The 26,935-nt window shown below is 36.2% G+C and overlaps 1 pseudogene; it reads left to right on the plus strand.

Moving 5' to 3' along the window:
• Positions 1 to 342: 342 nt before the first annotated feature.
• On the plus strand, positions 343 to 26,935 carry LOC110193553 (hepatoma-derived growth factor-related protein 2-like; annotated as a pseudogene).

Raw genomic sequence — 26,935 nt, forward strand, 5'->3', positions numbered from 1 at the left:
TATTCCTTTATTCTGCCTTTTGTGAACTTGTTTCCCCCAGGAAAGTTGTCATTGATGTTCTGTTTTAACCCATTACAGTGTTTGTTGTTTTGTTTTGTTTTGTTTCTATTTCTTAATGACAGGAAAAAAAAAATAAAAACAAGCCCTTTGTAATAAATTTCAATATGTTTGAATAACAGCTTATCAGTATATTGACTGCCAAACCAAGTAGGAAAAAAGGATAAATTAAATAAAAAGAATGGTCCATTTATCTTTCTTCCCTTGCTCCTATTGACCTTGAATAAACTAATGGAATCAAACCATAAAAAAGACAAATTAACAAAACATGAATAAATGGAAAACATGAACTGGAATGTTTGCAGAACACTGACAAGATTGCACATGATGACATGTGAGAATGTCTATTTCCAGCCAAAAATAGCTATTGTGGCCTTTAAGGAAAGGAAACAGAACCCAACGGTGGTTGGTTCAGAGATGGTGAACAAAATGAAGCAAGAAATAACTTCTTTCCAAGGTATGGAGAGGAAAGGAAAAAATAGCCACTATCAAAAATGGAAATCAGAAAATGATTTTGGCAAAGTCATTTTAAAATTTTCCATTTCCACAAAGTTCATTAGAGATTCCTGAAAGAGTATGCCCCTCCCTTAGGACTCATTACAATCTAACCAGAAATAGCTAAAAATGCTAAAACTAAAAATGTTTCCTTATGCATATGATGACTGTTTTTTCCCTCAATTTTTATTAAAAGTATTTTTATAAATAATTTTGCAAATATCTATATATTTATATCTATAGGTTCTTCTCTCTCTTCTTCTCTTTTTTCCCTTGATATCAAATAAACCTTCAGGACCATAAAAACAAACCAACAATAACAACTGATATATATGAATAGGGGTGACAATTCCATAAGTATAGAATCATGTTGAAATATTTCATCAAATGCTTATCTCAAAGCCTATGGTATGTGATTGGGAGAAATTTTAAGTCAAAATATTAAATTAGGAATTAATTGAGATCCTCTAATTCTCTCTAAATGGGTCAAATGTTAATGAATAAGAGAGTCATATGTTGAATACAAATGCCCTTAACTGGGCAACATTTGATCACCACAAAGGAGGCAGTTGTAATCTTGTAAGTGTCGTCATAATAGCAGTAATATTAGTAGCACTACTGGTAGTGGGGGTGGTGGTGAGAGTAGCTATGGTAGTAGACTAGTAGCAGTGGTGGTTGTGGTGGTATTAGATGTAGTAATAGTGATAGTGGTAACAACAATAACAATATTAGCACCATTAATAACAATAGGTTTGGCCAGGTCTGTACAACCTGTGGCTAGCCAAAGGATTTCTGGTGATTGGCAAAAAACATAGAGGGTCCTACATTTTTCATGGGCCACCCAGAATTCTTTGACAGGCCGCAGGTTGTGCAGGCCTGGTTAGGTTTACATTTAGGTTTACAAAGTGCCCTTATTTGACCATCATAACAACCCAAAGAGGTAGGTACAGATGAAAATATTGAGGCACAGAAAACCTTAATTGACTTAGTTACACAGGAAGAAAGTGACTAATGCATAATGTGAACTCAGGTCTCTATGACTCCAAATTGAGCACTCAATTCACTGCTCTACCTCTCTAAAAAAGAAAGGTGGTCTGGAGTACCTGCATTCTAATCACAGCTCTGACAATTGCCACTTAAGTAAGTGACCTTGGGAAAGTGAACTTCAGTTGACTTGTTTGAAAGATGAGATCATTGAGATGACTTCTATTGTCCCTTTAAATTTATACTCCCAAATATATTTTTAAAAGAGGTTGTTACCAATAAGACCACATGTTTGTTAATTTGTGTCTAAAGTATAAAAATTTTTTGTTAAAAAACATATTAGTAAATTATTGGCTTTGCTATGAAGAAGCTATTTCTTCCTTAAAAAAAAAATCCTCTTAAGTACAGTATTGAAAGGTAGAAATATAAGGGTTTCTTCTCATTTTTCCCCCAGTAAAGCCATTTTATCAGCTTGTGTCTAGGAAAAGGACTACTTTTTAAAGATTCCACTCCACTTAGGAGTTCTGGTTGTGACAAAGGTTATAGAAACTTTCAAAAGTCAATCATTAGCTTCATAGGCTGGATGGGACTTAGCTCAAAATTGGGACCTATGGGAATTAGAGTTTGTTTGCAATTTGAGAAGCAGCAACCATTTCTATTAAATTTAGAGTATAAAGACAAGAGGAAAATCACTGCAATGTGTTTTATGCTAACCCACCCTCTGTTTTGCTTCTGGAAGAGTAAGGCTTACTTGCTATCATGACTATTAATAGAAAGGTAAAGTTTCCATACATTCCAATCAGATCACCTATTTTTCATCCGATATCTCTTCATAGTTTTTTCTCATTTAATTTTAGTATATATCAGACATGATATTTTGTGCTGTAAGGTTCAAATTTTGGTTTACATGGAACACTTTTATCATTGTTTATTTAATAGGCTTTAGATTATCTCTGAATGTCAGTGTTTCTGTGTATTGTATTTCATTCTGAATTCTGCTCACGGACCTAATTTTCTGTAATAAATTATTGACTGCCTCCAACATTCTTGGGACTATGGCTACAGAGATAAAAATGGAAGTCAAACAGTCCTTGCTTTCAAGTAGCTTACATTCTATAAGAGAAGACAACATGTATACATGAAGGCATATACAAAATAAGAGTTACAATAAAGAATTCTAAAAGTGACTGTGAAGAATTAAAATAAAATAACAACATTATATAATACATAAATATTATGTGATTTGACTCTTTTATTGGATATGCCTTCTTGATTTAAATTTTTTTTTTGTTGCTTCTTTGCTGATGGTGGTTTTTATTTTTCATTTACTATCAATCCAAAAGATGGTCTCTGAAAAATAAAAGAAACAGAAATAACATATTTCTACAGTTTAAGCTGTACTGTAATTTGTTTTCAAGAGTCTTGACTTACAAGAATATCAAGGGAATTAAAGAAAAGAATTTCAAGGGAAGGTGGCCTAACTATTGCTGTATTATAAAGCAGCAATCAAAACTACTTGGTAGTGGCTAAGAAATAGAGTGGTGGATCAATGGAATAGGTTAGGTACAACAGTGGTCAATGACTTCATAATCTACTATTTGCTAAACCCAAAGACTCCAGCTTCTGGGATGAGAACTCACTATTTGACAAAAACTACTGGGAAAACCAGAAAATAGTATGGCAGAAACTAGGCATATACCAACATCTTACACCATATGCCAAGATAAGGTCAAAATGAGTACATAATTTAGACACAATTTAGGGTGATACTATAAGCAAATTAGGAGAGCAAGAAATAGATTACCTGTCAGATTTATGGAGAATATAAGAAGTTATGACCAAACAAAAAATAGAGAATATTATGAAATACAAAATGGATAATTTTGATTACATTAAATTAAAAAGATTTTGCACAAAGCCAATAAAACTAAGATTAGAAGGGAAGCAGAGAGCTGGGAAATAATTTTTCCAGCCAGTGTCTTTGACAAAAGCTCATTTCTAAAATAGAGAACTGAGTCAAATAAGAATATAAGCCACTCCTTAGTTGATAAATGGTCAAAGGATATGAACAGGCAGTTTTCAGATGAAAAAATTAAAGCTATCTATACTCATCTGAAAAAATGGTCTAAATCACTATTGATTAGATAAATGCAAATTAAAACAGCTCTGAGGTACCACATCACACATATCAGATTGGCTAACATGACAAACAGGAAAATAATAAATGTTGGAAAAGACGTGGGAAAATTGGAATGCTAATGCATTACAGGTTGAGTTGTGAACTGATCCAACCATTCTGGGGATCAATTTTCATCTATACCCAAAGGGCTATACAACTACTAAGGCTGCATCCCAAAGAATCATAAAAATGGTAAAAGGGCCTACATGTACAAAAAATTTTACAGCAGCTCTTTTTATGATGGCAAAAAAATGAAAATTGAGGGGATGACCATCAATTAGGAAATGTCTAAACAAGTTGTAGTATATGAATATGATGGACTGCTATTGTTTCACAGGAAATGATGAGCAGGTAGATTTCAGAAAAACCCTGAAAAGACTTACATGAGCTGAAGCTGAGGGAAGTGAGCAGAACCAGGAGAACATTGCTCACAGTAACAGCAACATTGTGAGATGACCAACTTTGATACATTTAGCTCTTCTCAGCAATGCAATGATCTAAGACAATTCCAAAGGGCTCATGATAGAAAATGCTATCCACATTCAGAGAAAAAACTATGGTGTCTGAATGAAGATCAAAACATAATCTTTTCTCTCTTTTTTTTCTTTCTCATTTTTCCATTTTGTTCTGATTCTTTTTTCACAATACAACCAATGTGGAAATATGTCTAATATGATTGTACATGAATAACCTATATCAGATTGCATGCCATCTTGGTGGGGAACAGAAAGGTGGGGAGGAAATTTAGAACTCAAAATCTTATAAAAGTGAATGTTAAAAACTAAAAAGAAAGAGAAGAAAGAGTCTTGACTTAGTTATTTTCATTTCCTTTTTTTCCTTTAGCCATAGAAATACAAGAAACGAACCATGTAGTTGAGTTTCAGGACATAAGATCTATTCCCAGTCATGTGCTGAACTTGTAACATGGGCTTTTGAGTTGATGCTTTTTTCATCTATGACATGGAAAGTGATATAATAGCATGAGATGATTGACCTGGATATTTCAACCAAAAGAAAATAATAACAACCTTTACACAGCATTTTAAGTTTTACAAAGCACCTTTACCATTCATAATAACCCTGTGGGGTACTAATTAATGGTTTGATTTTTTTCCCCCATTTTACAAATGAGAGAACTGAGGCCCAGAGAAGTAGAATCATTTATAAAAGATATACTGATAGGAAGCCAGGTTTTTATCTCAGAATTCCTGATTGAAGCCAAGTCTAGTATTGGTTCTATTATGTCATACTGTTGCTTTTTGAGAGATTGAGAGGTTGTGACCCCTCAAAGACTGGAGTACACAATGGGGTCTTCTGGAATGAATTCACAGACTCAAGCATTCTTTAAGTCAAGGTGGCAAAAATTTATTGTTACACTTTTCAGAAAGCAAGGATTCTTAAGGATCCTGCAATCTTAGAGTGGTACAGTTAAAGTTTATATAGGATAAAATACAATAAAACATGTGCCAAATATATTAACTAGATGATTCAGGGTGGGATTAGGGAGTGTTTAAGGAGTGGTCAGTTCTTAAAAGAACATGCACTTCTTGTACCTACTGCACAGGCGTTTTACCCAGAATTCACTAGGAAAAGCCCACAAGGGGGGCCACATGGAGGTGTGGTTTTAGGCCTGCTATGTCAGTAAGTTAACTAGAGTTCAGGGTAATGGAGAGTTGTCCAGTCTGACACCAATCAGGGTCTTGTTGGACAAGATAGATGTAGGGAGTATACATATGTCTTAAGTCTAGAATACAATTAATGAGGAGTCCAGGATGTAGATAATGAGGTAGGGTGGTAGTATGTCTTTATGACCTAGTGAAACGCCAGTTCAAACTAATAATTCCTTCAGGTGTTGTTTGTAACTGCACCAAAGAGAGAGATAAGGGTCTTGCTGGGGCCCACTCATGAGTAATTGCTAAGCGTGGTATCCTTGGGCTGGGGAGAAACTGTCAGGGATAGCATTTCTGAGGCTAGGGAGAAATTGGGGTCCAAGCACAAGCACCCAAACACAAACACCCAATCACCCCATCAATACCACTTAAAAATTAGAAAACTTTCTTTCTTCTTGGAGTTTCATCATTTTTTAAAAGAATTTCAAAGAATAATTACAACAAATGGTATAAGGGATCTGAGATTTATTTGATAATGTGACTATGCTTTCTGAGTTATTGAAACCATACCATCCAAAGATAAGTTGGAGGAACTGGTGTTGTTCAACCTTGAGAACAAATGGTATACAAGGATAAGATTATTCAACAACCAAATATTTGAAAAATTGATTTGTTGGAGGGTGACTCTAGCTGTTCATTTTTTTCTCAAAGGGAAAAACTAGAATTAATTGGTAGAAATTGCATAGAGGCATTTCTAGGCCTAATGTAAGGGACATAAAATCCTAAAAAGTCCAAAAGTGAAATGGGTTGTCTCATAGGTAGAGGGTTCCCTACCATTGATCATTTTCAAGTAAAGGCTGAAAGATGACCTATCAGGCATTTTATAAAAAGCATTCTCTCTCAGGTGTAGACTAGACTGGGTCATCTCTGAGGTCCCTCAAATCTAGGTTTTTATTTTTTTGTGTATATATTCCCAGTGCATCAAAAAATAACAACAGCAACAACAACAACAACACTATCCTTAACAGTAGTGAATGCTCTTCCTATAGGTTGAGAAATTTATTTTTGTTTACTTATAGGATCAATTAATAGCTGTCATATGTTGAAAAATATATACACATCATATAGATAGATAGATATGTAGATAGATATGCTGTTTCTCTTCCGTTTATGTATCTCTATCTATCTATATTCAGTAAACATACTGTTTCTCAAACTGGAAAATACATTTCAGGTCAAGAATCATGCTTCTGGAGAAATTAAAACTTAAAAGAATAGATTGAAAAATTTAAATCCAAATTAAAGAAATAAACCTTAATTTTAACCAATTATTGCTGTACAATAAATATTTGAAAGGATTTCTAATATAAAAGATGGAACCAAACCATACAGAAAATAGAATATAGTGCTAAAGTCCATTTAGTAACAAATTCAATTCTCCAATGTGAAAGGTCACAAGTTAAGGTATATGATGTTATATTGAACAAATTAACTCTAAATTGGGTTGTAATCATGATGTATGATTCCACATACAACTCCATTGAGATGAAATTAAGTATATGATGAGAATTAATTGCTAGAATTAATAACTCAGATAGATAGATATGAGAAAAATAAAAGATAGCTATAGCATCATCCTTTTAAAAAAAGATTTATTACAAACTTAATGTTAAACATTAATTTAACTGATTAAATGTGGTTTTCAAAGTATTTACATTTCATGAAATTCAAGAAATAAAATATTATGCCTTTTTCATCTGTCTCTTTTAGTATTATTTTTCTGTCCATTTATTCACATTCACTTTTCCTTTTAAGATAGTTATAGTGAGATGTAGTATGGCATTATGGATAGAGTACAGGCCTCAAAGATCAGAAGATCTTATTGTCTGACATCAGTTTTGACATACATTGACTATGTAACCCGGGCAATTTTGGCACCTCTCAGAGGCCCCCACAATAAAACTATAAACTTAAAAATAGTTGCCAGTCTACATTTTGTTAGAGAAACCATCAGGAACTTCTTACACCAATTAAACCACAAGTCTGGATATGTATTTTTTTAATTCTATTTCTTCTTGGTCTTTTTCACTTTGCATGATTTTGCAGGTTCTTTTGACAATTGGTTTATGTTCATCATACCTGTCAACCTTAATTGCATTAGACTTCTGTGGGACTGTGGCATAATGAATCAGGAAGGGCTGGGTTCACATCCCACCTCTGCCACAAATTGGCTTTGCATCCTAGACAGGTCACAAAACTTCTCAATATTCCAAACCAACTCCCTAAGACTGTAGAATAATTGTTGATCTTAATGGGCTGACAGACTCTCCTTATGAAACTCCCCACACTGATGAATACACTCATGAAATCACAGGTCCAAGTGAAAAAAAATGCATTAATACACCACAATGTAGTTAATCACTTCCTATTGCTTTGTATTTCAGTTTCCTCAAGGTTTCTGTTACTTCGCAATTGCAAATGACACTGCTGTCAAAACTGGTAATTTGTTTGTTTCTAAGAGTGCTTTCAAAATGTGTTAACAATAATGGAATTGTCAGATTGAATGTTATGATTATTTTTATAACTTTTACCATGTACATCTAGATTGTTTAAAAAAAAGTTCTATTAATTTGTAATTCAACCAATGATGAGATGAATGAATGTACCTGTTTCTCTCCAATCTTATCAGCATTGCTTTATTACTTTTGTTCATACATGTGAGATCATAATTCAGAGGGTTTTTTAAGCTGTATGTGTTTTATATTCAATAATCAATCAGTAAGGACTGATAAAGTACCTTCCTTTTGTCAAGGCACTATGTTAGGCACTGGGATGCAAATAATAAGAATGAAATAATACTCACAAGGTTACATTCTTATATCAATGAGATATAGAAACATTCTTTCTTATCTTTTTTTTCTATATAGAACATCTGAAAACATCAATAGCTTTTAAGAATCAACAGATATTTCCATAAAGCAAAATATTTTTTCTAAACCTTATTCAGTTTGAAATGTGTCTTATGTATAAGCAAATTCTAACAGAATACAACTGAAGCATAGAGCCAGACAGGAAGTTTTCCTTTAGTTGGCTTGCTCAAGATTGATCCCCAGAGCCAAGTGCTATGGTTAGAGTCTTGATTGCAGGCAAAGTAAAAAGGAAGTAGAATTGCAAAAACTGGCAAAAAAAATGTGATGACCAAAAAAAAAAATTTGTAAAAGGCCACAATGTTTCTTCTGGGGTCATACACGTAGCATATTGAGTTCTGCTGGATTGTTACTAAAATGTTTCAAAGCTCAATATTTATTATTATGGCATTGCAATTTGTTAATTGAAGAAAAAGTTGACAAATTGCATGCAAGAATTTTATCATGGCATTTTAAATATTTTAATGATTTTTATAATGTCCATGAAAGTAGTGTGAACTTTGTTTTATTAGGTTAATTCTCCAAATAGATTCCAATTTTGATGTGTGACTTGATGAGAAACAAAGTTAAATAAATAGCTGAAACTGGGCTTTAGTTCCCTGAGTTTATGTTTTAAAATAATATTTTATTTTTCCCCAGTTATATGTAAATACAATTTTTAAAATTCATTAAAAATTTTTGAGTTCCAAAGTTTTTCTCTCCCTCCCTCAACTCCCTTCTCCCTGAGATGTAAGCGAATTGATATAGGTTAGACATGTTCAATCATGTGAAACATATTACCATATTAGTCATGCTATGAAAGAAGACATAGAGCCAAAGACCAGGGCAGGAAGTGAGAATTGAGAGGGGGGAACCATAAAAAATATAGAAAGTGAAAAAGAGTGTGCTTTGATTTGAATTTATATTCCATCTGTTCTTTCTCTTGAGGTAGATAGCATTTTTCATCACGAATCCTTTGGAATTTCCTTGGATCATTGTTTTACTGAGAAGAGTCAAGTCTATGAAAGTTGATCATCGCACAATGTTGCTGTTACTGTGTATAATGTTCTCCCAGTTCTGCTCACTTCACTTTGTATCAGTTCATTTAAGTATTTCCAGATTTCTTCTGAAATCAGCCTTCCCATCATTTCTTATAGCACAGTAAAATGCCATCATAATCATATACTACATGTTGTTCAGCCATTACCCGATTCAGCCATATCTTATCAATTTCCAATTCTTTGTCACTACAAAAACGACCTGCTATAAATATTTTTGCAGAAATAGATTCTCTCCCCTTCCTTCTTTCTAATCACTTTGGGATACAGACCTAGTAGTAGTATTGCTGGGTCAAAAGCTATGCACATTTTTATAGCCCTTTGGACATAGTTCCAATTTCTCTCTAGAATGGTTGGATCAGTTCACAACTCCACTGAAAGTGCATTAGTGTCCCACTTTCTCCACATCCCCTCCAACATTTACCATTTTCCTTTTCTGTCATATTAGCTGATCTGATAAGTGTGAAGTGGTATCTCAGACTTATTTTATGTGTATTTCTCTAATCAATAGTGATTTAGAGCATTTTTTTCATATGACTAAAGATAGCTTTGATTATTTTATTTGAAAATTGCCTGTTCATATCCTTTGACCATTTATCAACTGGGGATGATTTGTATTCTTATAAATTTGAATCTGTTCTTTATGTATGTGAGAAATGAGGCCTTTATCAGAGACACTTGTTGTAAAATTTTTCCCCTAATTTTCTGCTTTCCTTCTAATCTTGGTTGCATTGGTTTTGTTTGTACAAAAACTTTTTTAACTCAATATAATCAAAATTGTCCATTTTACATCTACTAATGCTTTCTATCTCTTATTTGTTCATAAATTCTTCCCTTTTCCACTGATCTGACAGCTAAACTATTTCTTGCTCTCATGATTTGCTTATTGTATCACTGTTTATATTTAAATCATGTACCCATTTCCCTGAGATTTTCACTAAAATTTATCATAAATGTGAGAAAAGTTACCATTCTGATTCCTGCCATGTACATAATAAGAGCTCATGTTTTTAATAATGTCCTATTACCATTTCCCTTGAAGGTAACACTAAGTTGACAGGAGTATAGCTGTCTTAAAAGCAGCTAGCAGCAAGGTCTTAGCACAAAAAAAAAAAACAACTGAATTTAAAAGTACCTGTCTATTTGATGTTATTTCACAGCATGTTTAGTTTTAAACTTTTTACAAATCCAAGAGACTGCATTTTCTCTTAACTCTGCAAATTCTCTTAACATTGACTGACACTAGAAATGAAGCACATGAATTAAGTTTTAAATAATTATGTTAATCTTTCTCTTTAGTCTCTCAAAATTCCAAATATCTTCTTTCTTACTCTGAAAGCTTTAAATTAATACTTTAATGCTACAACCATGTTTTTAAAGATTTAGAACAAACATTACATTTATACTGTGAACTCCATGAGAGCACAAACTACCATTTGCATTTCTTTGTGTCCCCATAATTTAGCACAGTTCCCAGCACATAGTTGGTATTTAATAAATGTTTGTTGACTGACTAATCTAGCTTTTAAAAAATGCTAAACTAGGGATGTAAAATTCAGTTGTTGCTTCTAATTTTTACATGATCTTGATTTATCAGTTTCCATGTTTTAAAGGAGAATAATAATGTACTAGTAGAAAAAAAGTTCAAAGGCACTTAGAGGCTACCTAGTTCTATAACAGATCAAAGGTTTCTTCTACATTATTCACATGTCTTTTTTTGAAGACTCTCCATGGAGAGAGAACTCACTCCTACCTGAGGCAACCCATTATACTATTGGATAGCTGGCATTATTGGGAAGTTTCCCTCCCCCCACATCCCCAAATTAAGCTAACATCTGTGTCTCTGAAACTGTTTCCCATACTGTCACATGTGGTAATGAAGAATGCTAGTGATTTATCCATATGAAAGTTCTTTACATACTTAAAGATAATTTCAATATTTTCCCTAAGTCATCTCTTATTCAAGCTAAACAATCCCAGTTCCTTTAACTAATTTTTGAATGGGATAAACTTAACAGCCTTCTTCACTGTGGATGCCATCTTTTTGACTGGCTAACTACCTATACCAAGCAGCATCACGTAATGGAAAGAGCGCTGAATTACAATTTAGAAGTCCCTGCTCCACTGACTATTAGTTCTATGTCCTTATGAAAGGTACTACATAAAAGCCATTCTTCATACAAATGGAAGAATTCTACAGCTAGAAAGAACCACAGAAATCTCCTAGTCTAACTACTTAATGTTATGAAGGAGAATATTGAAGGAGAGGTTAAGTTACTTCCCCCAAGATTATAAGGCTTCTATTGGGTGGAACTTCCAGCATCCTAACTTGTAGCATAGAATTCTTTCTACTTTATGTTGTTTCATTCTTTGCATATATAAAATGGGGATCATACTTATTGCCCTACTTTATTAAAGTCCTATTCTAATTTTCACTTTCTAATCTAACTGTTTTATTATTCTTCAAAGTAAGCTGAGGCCTGGAAAGCTTAAGCAATCTGCTCAGTTATGTAAGTAATAAGTGGCAGAGTTTGAATTTGCACCAGGGTCCTCTAGCCTTCAATTCCAGTATTCTTTTCAGTGTTCAACACTCTAGTTCTTCTCTCATCTTTAAACCTTAACACCTTAATGAGCTAAGTACCTGAAACCAGGGATGGAGAAAATGTACAGACTTTTCACTGCCCCCTTAACTGAAGGCACTGTATCCTCTGACAGGGCATCCATTGTCTTCCACCCTTTCCATATGGCTTAAAGAATAGGCAACTAGCTAGGGGGATATGTGACCAGGACCAGATACAACTGTCTGGCACATGAGGAGAATGACAAGTGGCACCCCAGCATTTGACCACTGGGGAGCCACCAGGATACCCCTAAGGGCAGATACAGTATGAGGTAAGGAGTAGGGATCTGATGACATTGGAATGGAACATTCATTTGGATCTTCTATCAATCAACAAATATTTATTGAACATCTACTGTATGTCAGTCACTGTTCTAAGCCCCTGGGAATACAAGTACAAAGAATAAAACCCCTAGTCCTTACATTCTAATGCAGGAGAAAATGAGTGCATAGTCAGAAAATATATCTTCCCTTCTTCTACTACTCCACAATTTGAAGTGAATTCACTCTTAGTCTCCCTTTTTGTTGACACTAGTACATGTACACTGTTAAAAAGGTCTAAATGAAAGAATTGAGCCCTTTAGGTGGCTCCTATGTATGGGAGAATATGGACAAAATTCACATAAGATAAAACAGGTAAGAATGCATTGAAATCTACCCTATTATCATTAGTATAATGTTGCTATTTCCAATACCATATGGGTGAAGAAAGGTAGTTGATAGAAACTTGGCCCCAAGAAAGAACCAGGCTCAGGTCCTGCCTCTGACACATAACAGCTGTTTTATGCTGGCCAAATTGATTAGCCATTCAGTGTTTGAGGCACCTTTCTGAGACTATAACTCAAAGACAAGGTGCCCACCTGCTTTGGCTTATATCAATGAAATCATAGGTCCAGTCCCTATCACATATTGATGAAATAATGGCCCCATTAATGGGAAAATATCCACAATTTCATCTGGATGAGTAACCTCTCCACCAATACAACTCACAACTTTTATACCTTATTAAAAAGTCTCAGTGAATTGTATGTTTAAAAAAAAAAAGATATATCACCTGGTGGTAAGGCTCTGGTAAATGCATCTGGTGGTAAGGCTCTTCAAACTAAGCTAAACTAGTCCTCAATTAGCTTTCTAGCTTAGTTTCATTCTATCTAATACCAAATAGAGCTGTTTATTGAAACTAATAGTTCCATAAAGGATACACACACACACACACATACACACACACACACAGTCAAGGCAAATTTAATTATATGTTTGATATGCCTTAAATCAACAATACGTATTTCAGTTTTTGAATTTTATTGTTATTCTGAACTTAAGAAATAAAACAAATATTTCTATAACATCTATATACTACATATTAAGAGATGATAAAAGAGGTAAGTTGAAATCCAGTCTCAGGCCCCCATCCCCAACATACTCATAGCTGATTTTGCTTGGTGGTAGCATGGTGGTATGAATGATTCCCGGTTTAGATAAAAATGGGTATGAAAAGTAGAAAGCAAGATGACGTATTCACAATTACATATATATATATATATATATATATATTATAATCTTCTACATAACAGAAACAGTACTATTATGATTATTCTTTTTTTTAAAGCTTATTTTCCTATGTAATACATGGGGTTGGTTTTTAGAACAAATGGTATTCCAGAAAAGTAGATGTTTTGAGGAAATCTTAATCCTTTCATGATGAAAGACAAACAAAATAGCATACATACACATGATTAAATGACAAAATGGAATTTTCCTTCAATGATTCAGCAGCCGTTTATTAAAAACATACTGCGTCAGGCATCATTTTTGGCATTAAGGGAAGCAAAGGCCAAAATTCAGTCTCTGATCTCAAGGGGCTTTCATTCTATATTCCTTAAGACTGTGAATACAGGGAACGTGTGTATATTGAGACTATTAAAAAAAGAAGAGTCTCCCCTTAATTGACAAGTAACCTAAACCTTTGACATTAATGGATATGAGTGAGCAATTTTGGTTACCTAATTACTGACTTAATATATACAACTCAACTTTATTCAGGATGTGAGTAACTTCCCATGAACTCCTAAGATGGAACAAGCAAGGTTACTAACATTTACTTTTTTTTTTTTTGCCAAACTTTTGATTCCATTGCTTTCACCAGATATAACAGAGACAGAAAGTCTACATACAGCTGGCACAACAGCCAGGTATGCTACTCTGGTTGGATACTGTATCTTATCAGTTATTTTAAGTCAATGGCAAAGGAGTGTTAGCTAAGAAGCAGCTATGGGAAAGGACAGCTTTTATATTAAGTGTTTCTGTCAACTGAGTAAAAAAATATGACTCATGATGACATTTGGCAGCTGGAAGGAGAGAGAAAGATTATTATTTTTTTCCAAATGAGGACTTGGCAAGGCAAATTTGGTGAGCAAGCCTCCTTTTAAAAAGCTCCTGAGATTAGCAAGGGATGGGTTAGTAGAAGGGTGATAATTAAAAGCTGGAAGAAATAAAGTGAGTAAGGGGTGGGGGCAATGACTCAAAGATGAAAAGGGAAACATGACAGGAGGAAAGTTTCTTTTTCTTTCTTTCTTTTTTTTATTCACTCCCTCAGACCACAAAAAGGAAAGGAAAGCAACTGACAGGCCTGTGGGCTTTTCAGCTGGTGACTCAACAGTGGCATGCTTTAGCAGCAGCTCAGATACAGACAGTTTCCTAGCCAACTAAAGTCCTTTAGTAAACTGGATGGATGTCAGTAGGGAGGAGGGGTTGGCTCTTAACAGCTCCTCATTGCTGAAATAGGAAGGGTGTAGTCTGTTTGCACTCATCCTGTATTTCATCAGGATGTTTTCATTCACTTTTAGAAATGATGGAGTGATTCCCTAATGGGTGTATTTTGCTTCCTAAACAATAAAGATGTCTGTGTTACTGATGCTTAAACAGCAGATTTTCTCCAACCACTTTTTCCACATTACACAGTGAGCATACCTCACATCAAAGCTGGTGACTGTTTTGAATGGACCAGTTTTAGAGTTACCCACCTACAGTGATTTTTCTTTTTTTTGTGGTTCATTTTATTAGTGGTATTAGTATGAATATTACTAGATTTTAAGGGCTTAGCTAGCAAAACGTTTGACTCTTGATAATATCTCTATATGGTATATTATACAACAGTTCTTTTCCTTTATTATTCTTTTTTTTTTTTGGCAAGGAAATTGGGATTAAGTGACTTGCCCAGAGTCACACAACTAGTAAGTGTCAAGTGTCTGAAGTTGGATTTGAACTCAGGTCCTCCTGACTCCAAGGCCACTACTCTCTCCACTGCACACTGCTGCCCCAGTTCTTTTCCTTTAGCAAGTATGAAGATAGAGGCACAGTAAGGTGGATCAAATGCCTCTCCATAGGAAAGAAGTTCCAGAAATCCTTTGCTCGTAACTCCAACAACCCCATTGTTTCCAGAACATCTTTTAAAAGCCCTTGTGATTGTACAACAAAACACGTACAAATAACATTTCAGGAAGATAGAGTGTGTCAGGATATCTCTAATCAATAATTCCCCTACACAACCCAGTTGATATAATCACATGATGTATGGAATAGGTGAAAGAAACACAATGGTGAAGGTTTCAAATGAAGCATAAGAGAGCATTACACTATTTCTTATTCTTTCCAAAAGAGTGAAGAAGTTTTTGAATCAATCTTGATGGAATTAAAATGTAGCTTGAAATTGATAAGTAAAATCATTCATGCCCCTGGTGGCCTTTGAAGAAAGCAAGTTTGCTATTTGGGGCAATAGTCAAGAAAGCTCCATGGAGTGTGATTCCTTGAAGCAGAAAAAAACTGGCTATAAAAGAAATGATAGATAACCCTAACTCCCCAAGTTTTTGAGAGGATGGAAAGATTTCTTTCCTCTTTTTTTAAAGTTTTTTAATACAAATTTATTTATTTTTAGTTTTCAACATTCACTTCCACAAGTTTTTGAGCTCCAAATTTTCACCCCATCTCACCCCTCCCCCTACCCCAAGATAGCATGCATTCTGAACATCCCTTCCCCTAGTCTGTCCTTTCTTCCATCTCTCCCCCCTTCTCTTATCCCTCTCCCTTTCCATTTTCCCACAGGGCAGGATAGACTTCTGTACCCCATTTTCTGTATCTCTCACTTCCCAGTAGCTTGTGAAAACTTTTTTTTTAAACATATGTTTCTAAAACTTTAGGTTTCAAATTTTCTCTCTTCCTCCCTCCCCACCCACCATCATTGAAAAGGCAAGCAACTCAATATAGATTGTACATGTGCAGTTACGCAAAACACTTCCATAGTAGACTCTACTTCCCTTAATCCTATCCTGCCCTCCCATTTATTCTAATCTTTCTTTTGACCCTGTCCCTCCTCAGAAGTATTTACTTCTGATTACCCCCTTTCCCAATCTGCCCTACTCTCTATCATCCCCCTGCTCTCTTGCCCCCTTCTCCCCCTATTTTCCTGTAGGGTAAGACAGATTTCCATACTCAATTGACTGTGTATGTTATTCCCTCTTTAAGCCGAAACCTATGAGAATAAGATTCACTCATTCCCTTTCACCTTCCCTGGTTTCCCCTCCACTGCAAGAGACTTTTCTTTTCTTTTTTTTGTGAGATAATTTACACCATTACCTCTCCCTTTCTTCTTCTCCAAGTATAATCCTCTCTCATTCCTTAATTTTATTCTCCAGATATGACCCCTTAATCTTCAACTCACCCTGTGCCCTCTATCTATCTATATATACGCATAATTTTTTTTTCCTCCAACTACCCTAATACTGACAAAGGTCTCATGAGTTATAAATATCATCTTTCCATGCAGGAATGTAAACAGTTCAATCTTAATAAGTCTCTTATGATTTCTCTTTCCTGTTTACCTCTTCATGTTCCACTTGAGTCCTGTATTTGAAAGTCAAATTTTCTATTCAGCTCTGGTCTTTTCATCAGGAATGCTTGAAAGTCCTCTATTTCACTGAATGACCATTTTTTCCCCTGAAGGATTATACTCAGTTTTGCTGGGTAGGTGATTCTTGGTTGTAATCCTATCTCCTTTGCCCTCTGGAATATTATATTCCATGCCCTGCAGTCCTTTAATGTAGAAGCTGCTAAATCTTGTGTTATCCTGATTGTGTTTCCACAGTACTTGAATTGTTTCCTTCTGGCAGCTTGTAATATTTTCTACTTGACCTGGGAACTCTGGAATTTGGCTATAATATTCCTAGGAGTTTTCCTTTGGGATCTCTTTCAGGAGGAGATCTGTGGATTCTTTCAATTTCTATTTTGCCCTCTGGTTCTAATATATCAGGGCAGTTTTCCTTGATAATTTCTTGAAAGATGATGTCTAGCCTCTTTTTTTGATCATGGCTTTCAGATAGTCCAATAATTTTTAAATTCTCTCTCCTGGATCTATTTTCCAGGTCAGTTGTTTTTCCAATGAGATATTTCACATTGTTTCTATTTTTCATTCTTTTGGATTTTTTACAGTGTCTTGATTTCTCATAAAGTCACTAGCTTCCAATTGCTCTATTCTAATTTTTAAGGAAGTATTTTCTTCAGTAATCTTTTGGACTTCCTTTTCCATTTGGCCAATTTTGCTTTTTAGGGCATTTTTCTCCTCATTGGCTTTTTGGACCTCTTTTGCCATTTGGGTTAGGCTTTTTTTTTAAGGTGTTACTTTCTTCAATATTTTTTGGTGTCTCCTTTAGCAAGCTGTTGACTTGTTTTTCGTGATTTTCTTGCATCACCCTTATTTCTCTTCCCAGTTTTTCCTCTACTTCCCTTACTGGCTTCTCAAAATCCCTTTTGAGCTCTTCCAAGGCCTGGGACTGATTCATATTTTTCTTGGAGGCTTTGGATGTAGGAGCTTTGACTTTGTTGTCTTCTTCTGGTTGTATATTTTGATCTTCTTTTTCACCAAAGTAAGATAATATAGTCTGACTCTTTTTGCACTGCTTGCTCATGATCCCGGCCAATTACTTGAGTTTTAAACTCTTTGTTAAGGTAAGAGTCTGCTTGAATGTGGAGAATGTACTGTCCAAAAGCTTCAGGGGTTTTGTGCAGCTATTTTCAGAGATATTTCTAGGGACCTGTAAATTTTCAGTTCTTCCAGGGTGATATGATAAGGGGCAAAGTGTTTACTCCTTTCCTGGCCTGTGACCACAAGTACTCCTTTCTGTCCTGTAACTGTGAGGAGCGGTTTCCCTGTACAGCCACTACAAGCTCCACCAATGCCAGCGCTCCTCCTTACCCCAGCACCCTGCCCAGAACTGTGACCCAGATCCAAACAGGGGCAAAGCAAGAGATTCCTGCCTCAGCACTGGCAAAGAGATACCTGCAATCTCTCTCTCCATCAGCCACTGGATTTCCCCTCAGTCTATGGGCCAGAAACTTGGGAAACAGCTGCCCCCTCCTTCCCCCCACCAGGGTCAAGCTCTTGGGGACTGGAGCTGAGACCCCGCCTTCATGTCTCAGCAGAGACAGAAACAGACTTTTCCCACTGACCTTCTAAATTATCTTTGTCATTGGTGGATTGAGGAGTCTGGAAACCGCCACAACTGCCCAAGATTCAATCCTCTGAGGCCTGCTCCAGGTTTGCTGCGGCTTGAGCACCCACGCCACCTGCTCTGAGCTCCCAGCCCGGTGCGATACACCTTTCTGATGAACCTTCCAGGTTGTCTTGGGCTGGAAATCCGTTTCACTCTCTTTTTCTGGGTTTTACTGCTTCAGAATTTGTTTGGAGCCATTTTTTTATGACTATTTGGAAGGGTTTGGGGGAGAGCTCAAGCAAGTCACTGCTTTCACTTCTCCATCTTGGATCCGGCCCCCCCCCTCCCCCCTATCCCGTGCATCTCTTTCCTCCTTTTCAAAAGCCAGACTATCTTACCAGCTCAGGTACTACCCAAACAGTTGACAAAATAACTAAGGGAGGAAGCCCTAAAGAGAAACCAGGAGACAGGTGAAAAATATTCCAGATAGAGAAGAGTCATCTGTACATTCGAGAGAAATATCCTAGTAATAATTACCTAGTAGGAATTATCCTAAATAGTCAGTTGCCAAACTATGAAGAAGACTAGTCCCAAGGAGTCCATGTCAGCAAGTTGCCCAGCAGAGATGCTGTGTATAGGTGAAGAGTACCATGTAAAAAGGCTTCCTACCTACTGACTTCCCTTGTAGTGACAGAAACTTGAGCTGCTTGGCCATAACTGTTCTTTACATGGATAGCTTTCTACCAGCATACTCTAGGCATACTCACTGGCACTATGTATACCTGTGGGAAAGTTTGTCCGAGGTTTATGGAGCAAGCTTCCATTATTATTGTTCTTAAAATATCATCTTTGTTTTGGGTTAATTGTGTTTACTGACTGACAGTGAAATAAAATCACATCAGTAGAAATTCATGAACCATATAGTTAGGAATATGGACTCACACAGGACCTTGCGTACCCAACCAGCAAGTGTCAAGTTGGCGAGGCAGCAAGAGGAGTATGTTCTCCTTTTCTCAATCCCTTAGTACACTCCATCCCCTCCCCTCCCCCAACTCCTGATTTACTGAGAAGTTTGCAGCCTGGTAGCACAGTGCCAGACACAAAGTTAGGAAGGCTCATCTTCCTGAGTTGAAATCTGGCCTCAAATACTTGCTATCTATGTGACTGGGGAAGTCACTTCACCCTGTTTGCCTCAGTTTCTCTTCTGTAAAATGAGCTAAAGAAGGAAATGGCAAACCACTACAGTGTTTTTGCAAAGAAAACCCCAAATTGAGTCACAAAGAGTTGGACATGACTGAAACAAATGAACAACAATAAATTGAGTCCATACATATTTCCTTCAATGCATCTTCACACCTCAAAACTTCAATGTTTTGTTTTGTTTTGTTTTGTCTTCATCTTATTTAAAATTCATATTTTCTCTCAGAAGATCAGGAAACCTTATTATAATGTTTACTCGACTGTACACTGCAACTTATCTCCATCTCATCTTCTCTAAGACCTTGATCTACTGATCATCATGTTTCTCAATTTTTTTTAAGATCTCCCCCATTTACTGATTTCTTGCTTACTCAAAGAAAATTCTCCTTAATGCTACTACATTCTCAAGTCATTTTTCTATCCCCTTTATTGCTTAATTTCTGAAAAGAGTAGCCTATATGGTGTGCCTCTAATGTCTCACAACCCATTTCTCAGTCCCCAGGTCAAATCAAGGATGTACTTGTAAATTTTTAACAATAGGCTTTCTGAAGGAGAGAGAGGAGGAAAAAAAAACTGTATTTAAACTAAGTTTAATATGCATTATTAATATCCATTCCACCAATTTGTTAAGTCTAGAAAATCAACAAAATAATAAATTAATCCCTGATTTTAGGGTTTACTAGTTTCTGATGTAAATATTCATGTTGAAAATTTAACATTCACCTCTCAAAAGCTGGTTTGATCTTGATCCAGCTCATGGCTGGGTGGATCGCACTACTTTAATATGCTTTGTCTGGGAAAGATCAGTTTCACTCATATAAAGCAGTCTTTACTATGCCCTTCTTGATATTCTATCCTCCTTATAATTTGGAGACTTTTCATTCTCTTCAAACTTCTCTGCCAAATTGTTTACTCTCTTCACTATCCCCACACCCCACCTCCACTTCCCCTTAAACTGTAATCATTGATTCAGTATTTCTGTCTTTCCCTCCTTTGTTGTCCCTTACTCCCCCACTGTCCTCCCTCATTGAACCTTGGCCATTCTAATAGCTACAATTATAACCTCATAAATATGATTCCCAAGTCTGAATCTGAAACCTTGACCACTCCTCTGTGCTCTAGTTATCCATATAATACACACACACACACATGCACACACACACACATGCACACACACACACACACACATATTCAAGTTATTCACTTGAAATTTAGATTTCTGGCCAATTCCTCAAACTTGATTGGACATGCTGATTTCCCAAATTTCCCATTTTTGTTGATTAAAACCAACGTTCTCCCAGTTATCTAGTTTTCAAAACTTGGAGTCATTTTTAAGTCCTTTCATTTCTTCACTACCCACAAAAAATCAGTGGCCAATCCCTATTAATTCAGTCTCTGAAATACTCCTTGCACCTATTTCCTCCTTTCCATTTCTACTGCCACCAAGAAAATTTGAACTAGCACTGACTCTTCACTGTATTCTTTTATTTTTAATTTTTATTTTTTCTAGGCAATGGGGTTAAGTGACTTACCCAGGGTCACACAGCTAGTAAGCATTATGTGTCTGAGGCTGGATTTGAACTCAGGTCCTCCTGACTTCATGGCCAGTGCTCTATCCACTTTGCCACCTAGCTGCCCCATCTTCTTCACTGTATTGTTATGGTGGTTTCTCAATTGCTCTTATGTCTACTGTTATCTATGGAATATATTCATCACACCCATGTCATTATTAAGGACTAATTTTAATCTAACTACATCCTACATTTCCATTCTCTATTTCATACAATCTATATTCCAGCCATATCAGACTACTTGCTATTCCCCTCTACTCTGCTTTTCTCACCTCCATACCTTTGGATATACTCTTTCACATTTCTGAAATCCTTCCTAATCCCCCACTTCTGCCTACTGTCAACTGGAAGCAATCTCTCATAATTTGAACCTCTTTGTACGTTTATTTATTTTATCTTTTTGACCATTTTCTTGTTTGCATATGGTATGTACTAAGTAAATATTGAATTTGTAAAGTGAATGCATAATTTTCAAATTTTCTGAATGAGAAAGATTAACATTTCAAAGTCAAAGTCAATTCTAGTGATGCATGATACAAAACACTAACTATTAATGACTTAGGTATTTTCTTTTATAATCATAAGATATACCATTAGTCAATATTAATTTACCAGTGGCTTAGAAGACAATTTGGAAGGCTTATTTGTACCAGAATGCTTATGTATTTTAAAGTGGGCATTTTCCCTACCATAAGTTGCTCCATTAGGTAAAATGTACCTTTTTTTAAAAAAAGAAATTTGAGCAATGCAATAAATCATAACATTAAAAGTTGCCAAATTGAAAAAAAGGCCCAGCTGTCCCATTTTTAAGTATGCCTCACTGCAAAGACCTGTGTTTCATTTAAAATTAAGGGGTTTTTTTGTCTCATACAAACTTTGTCAATTTTCATTATGAATGGATTTAAAGTTTTTTTTGACTCTGCTGATCTGAGATCAGTCTCAGGAACAGGTTTAAATAATTAAGAGAGACTCCATAAGCCAGGAGATGCATTGCATAGGGATGAAGAGTATTAGCTACCCCTCATGATATCTGCCAAATCTCAGGTTCACCCCAGGCCTCTCAAATGCTGAAGGCTACAAATGAACCAAAGCATACACAGTGAAAGATCCTCTTGGCAGTCAGTAAAGTTGCATTGAATTAGTTAGGGATTCAAAAATCCCCTTGAATAATTCTATTAGATTTAATTACATAAGCAAAGGATAAGCACCTACTATATTCCAGCACACAAGATACACACACACACACACACACACACACAAATACACACATGCACATACAGAGTATCTACCCTCAAGGAACTTGCATTCTACTGATAACGGAAAAAAAAGTGAAAACAGATATGTAGATACAAAATATATGCAATAAGAAATTATAAAGGAAAAGTACCCCAACATTGTCAAGCCAGAGGATAAAAGAAACATTGAAAGAATCTACCAATCACTTTCTGAAAGAGATCCCAAAATAAAAATTCCCAGGAATATTATAGACAAATTCCAGAGCTCCCAGGTCAAGAGAAAATATTGCAAGCAGACAGAAAGAACCAATTCAACTATCATGGAATCATAGGATCACACAAGATCTAGAAGCTTCCTCATTAAAGGAGGGGAGGTCTTATAATATGCTATTCTAGAAGGCAAAGGAGCTAGGATTACAACCAAGTATAATCTTAGCAGAAAAACTGATTACAATCCTTCAAAGGTAAAAAATAAGCATTTAAGGAAACAGGAAACTTCCAAGCATTCCTGATGAAAAGACCAGAGCTGAATAGAAAATTTGACATTTAAACACAAGAAGAGAATGTGAACCATCTCATAAGAAAAATAACTGATCTGGATAAATAATATAAGAACAGTCAGACTACTTGAAAATTATGATTAAAAAAGAATATTGATACCATATTATAAGAAACTATCAGGGCAGCTAGGGGGTGCAGTGGATAGAGCACTGGCCCTAAAGTCAGGAGGATCTGAGCTCAAATCCAGCCTCAAACACACAACACTCACTAGCTGTGTGACTCTGGGGCAAGTCACTTAACCCCAATTGCCACACACACACACACACACACACACACACACACACACACACACGAGCTATGAAGGAAAATTGCTTTGGAGTTCTAGAACAAGAAGGTAAAGCAGAAATAGAAAAAAAAACAATCCACTTATCACCACCTGAAAGAAATCCCAGTAGGAAAACATAGCCAAGTTTCATAGTTCCCAGGTAAAGGAAAAAATATTGCAAGAAACAAGGGAAAAAACTGAAATATCATGGAACTATAATAAGGATTACACAAGACCTAGCAGCTGCTATGTTGAAGGACCACAGGTCTTAAAAAACTATATTTCATAGAGCAAAAGAACTAGGGTTATGACCAAGGGAAACTTACCCAGCAAAGTTGAATATAAGCTTGAATGAAAATAAATGGACATTTAGCTAGCTGAAAGACTTTCAGGTATTTGTGACAAAAACAGCAGAACTTAATGGAAAATTCAACATATAAGAACAATTTGGAACTAAGGTGAAAGGGATATAGAACAATGTATACCCCTTGATCCAGCAGTACCACTACTAGGTCTGTACCCAAAAGAAATCAAAGGAAAAAAGACCTTTATGTACAAAAATATTTATAGCAGCTCTTTTTGTGGTGGCAAGGAATTGGAAATTGAAGGGATGATCCTCGGTTCAGAATGGCTAAGCAGGTTGTGGTATATGATTGGGATGGAGTACTATTGTGTTATAAGAAAATATAAGGAGATGGCTTCAGAAAAAACATAGGAAGAACTGCATGAGGTACTTCAAAGAGAAGTGAGAAAAACCAAGAGATCGTTGTGTACAATAACAGCAATGTTGTGATGATTATCAACTCTAATAGACTTGGCTACTTTGATCAATACAGTGATCTAAAACAATTCCAAAACACTCATGATGAAAAAATGCCATCCACTTCTAGAGAAAAACTGATGAACTCTGAGTGTAAGTGGAAGTATACTTTTCTCACTTTCTTTTTCCTTTTCTTTTTGCAATCTGGCTGAAATGGAATAATGTTTTGCTTGATTTTACATGTATAATTAATATATTATTTGTCTTCTCAGTGAGTGCTGAATGAGTTGGGGATGGAGAGAATCTAGAACTCAAAATTTAAAAAGAAAAGAATGTTAAATAATAATCTAGAAATATAAGTGAAAAGTATTTTTTGGGGGGTAGGGACACAGCAGGGCACTAAGAATTGAGGGAATCAGAAGAGGAATTATGTGGGAAGTGCTATTTAATCTGAGTCTTAAAGAAATTTAAGAATTTAAGTTTTATAGATAAGGACCAAAAGAAATCTGGATACAAGAAATAGTCTGCACAAAGCACAGAGACAAGTGATAGAATGCCATATGTGGAAAACAAGAAATGAGCCAGTTTGGCTGAAATATCTGCTGGGTGAGAGGTAGTAAGGTAAAATCAGTCTGGAAAGATAAATTCAAGCCAGATTGTGTGGAGGTTTAAAGGCCAAACAGCTAAATTTGTGTTTTATTCTATAGGCACAAGGAAGCTTACTTAAGCAGGGAGTACCATGGTCAGACCTGTAGTCTCAGGAAAAAAAAATTAATTTAGCAGGTGTTTGAAAGATGAATTAGATAAGAGAGAGGCTAGATGCAGAGAGACCAATTAGGAGATTATTATACTGCCTAGCATATAGTAGACATTTCATAAATTATTGCTTATTGATCAAGTGAGCAAAAAGGAGGAGTATTTAAGAGATGCTATGATGGAAGAACTAACAAGACATGGTAACTTGTTGAATGGGGGTGGAGGCAAAAAAGAAATGAAGTGGAAAAGATGTCTTTGGGGTTATCAGTTCCTCCTCTTATTGAAAAAATGGTGTTGCCCTTGAGAGATAGTTAAGTTAGAAGAAAAGTAGGTTTAGAAGAAAAGATAATGTGTTCTCTTCGGACAAATAGAGTTTGAAATGTCTATGTGACATCCAGATGAAGATGTGCAGCTGGTAATTGGTAAGGTGGGACTAAAACTTTTGAAAGAGACAAAGAATGGAAATGTAAATTTGGAGAAATCATCTACATGGATATGATAGTTGAACCTATGAGATCTGATAAGATACCTTAGACATGGTAGAAAGAGAAAAGACCCAGGTTACAATCCTAGACAGAGGTGTTATATGGAAAATGACCTTATAAAGAAGAGTAAGAAGTATTGATAGGAAAACTAGAAGAGAGTGTTACCATGAAAACCCAGGGAGGATAGTATACAAGACAAAATCTTGTTAATATTGTCAAATGAAGCAGAGAGGTTAAGACAGACGACTGAGAAAGGATATTGGATTTAGGGTTAAAGAGATGTATGGATACATTGGAGGGGGCAAATCTTGTTGATTTGTGAGGGGTGGGGAGGATTAATAGTAAATTAAATCCCGATTTCAAAGGCCTGAGATGGGGGAAGGGAGGAGGAACTAGAGACAACAGTTAAATACAACTTCCCTTCCCTCTCTCCTACCAGGACTTTGCCTAGGAAAAGAGACAGATAAGGCAAACACATTAAAGGTGTGAAAAGATCAATTAAAGTTGTTTTTTTTTTAAATAGAGTGGACATGTGGGCATGCATATACAAGACAGAACAAGGCAATCAGTAAGGAAATTAATGTCTATTAACACCACAATCACTGCATCTAAAATCGGGAGCTGGAAGAGAAACAGAAGCAGGAGCAGTAGCTACGCTGACAGCAGGAACAAGAGGAGGAAAAGGAGTGGAAGAAAGAAAGGGCTGAGAGGAAGGAGATGCACCTCAAGAGCAACAGCAATAAGGCTCAGATCAAAGAAGATGGGCCCATCAAGAACAAGGGCAAGAAAGTTTGTGGCTGAGTTCCTTGGTCCTCTGATTCCGAGCCAGAGCAAGAGAAGGAGGTGAAGAATCCAGTGAAGAACCCATCATCTCAATTCTTAGAACCATCAAAGAAACCGAACCAGAAGGAGAAAAGAAACGGCCCAGAGAAGTCCCTGAGCCAAGTCTGTGAAAGTGGTGCAAGCCAGGAAGAAGTCAGAGGTGCTTCCAGAGTAGAGGATTAAAAAGAAGAGATGTCTGTGGACCAGAGACTGCACTAGTTACACAGTGAGATCAAGTTTAGATTGAAGGTTGACAGCACAGATGTAAAAAGATGCCTCGCTGCTATGTAGGAGCTGGGGAGCCTGCAGGTGACCTCTGAGACTCTCCAGAAGAACACAGATGTGGTGGACATGCTAAAAAAGATTCTCCATTATAAAGCCAAGCAGGAAGTGATGGAGAAAGCACCAGAAGGCTCAAATCAAGAGTCCTGGGACCAAAGGCTGAAGCAAACCAGAAAGCTAACAAACTTGCTTTGGAGAAGGTCAAAACAAAGATGGAGAAGAGTGAAGATAAATTGGCAGGAGGAGAGGCCCCCAAGGAGAAGACAGAGGAGGAGCCTAATGCTGATCCCTCAGCTCCAGTGAATGATGAGTCCACAACCCAGAAGGGGGAGAGTGTTGAGGATGAAGAACAAGAACAAGGACAGAACGAGGGAGAGAGGTGGAGTCTGAAGACCTGCACAATGATAGCATTCAAGAGGATCCAGAACTGGACAGGCCAGGGAATACCCAGCAGGAAAGAGGGTTTGGATATACTTGGAGCCCTTTGTTGAGGAGAGCTGAGGTCCTGGAATATGTTGCTCCCAGCCTCTGCCTGGCCCTAGGATTGAGCCCCTTTACTAAGTTACATGGTAAATCACATATATGGGTCTTGCTCTCCTCTTAA

The sequence above is a fragment of the Phascolarctos cinereus genome, unplaced genomic scaffold (genome assembly GCF_003287225.1).
Source record: "Phascolarctos cinereus isolate Bilbo 61053 unplaced genomic scaffold, phaCin_HiC Scaffold_4;HRSCAF=312, whole genome shotgun sequence".
Classification (NCBI taxonomy): domain Eukaryota; kingdom Metazoa; phylum Chordata; class Mammalia; order Diprotodontia; family Phascolarctidae; genus Phascolarctos; species Phascolarctos cinereus.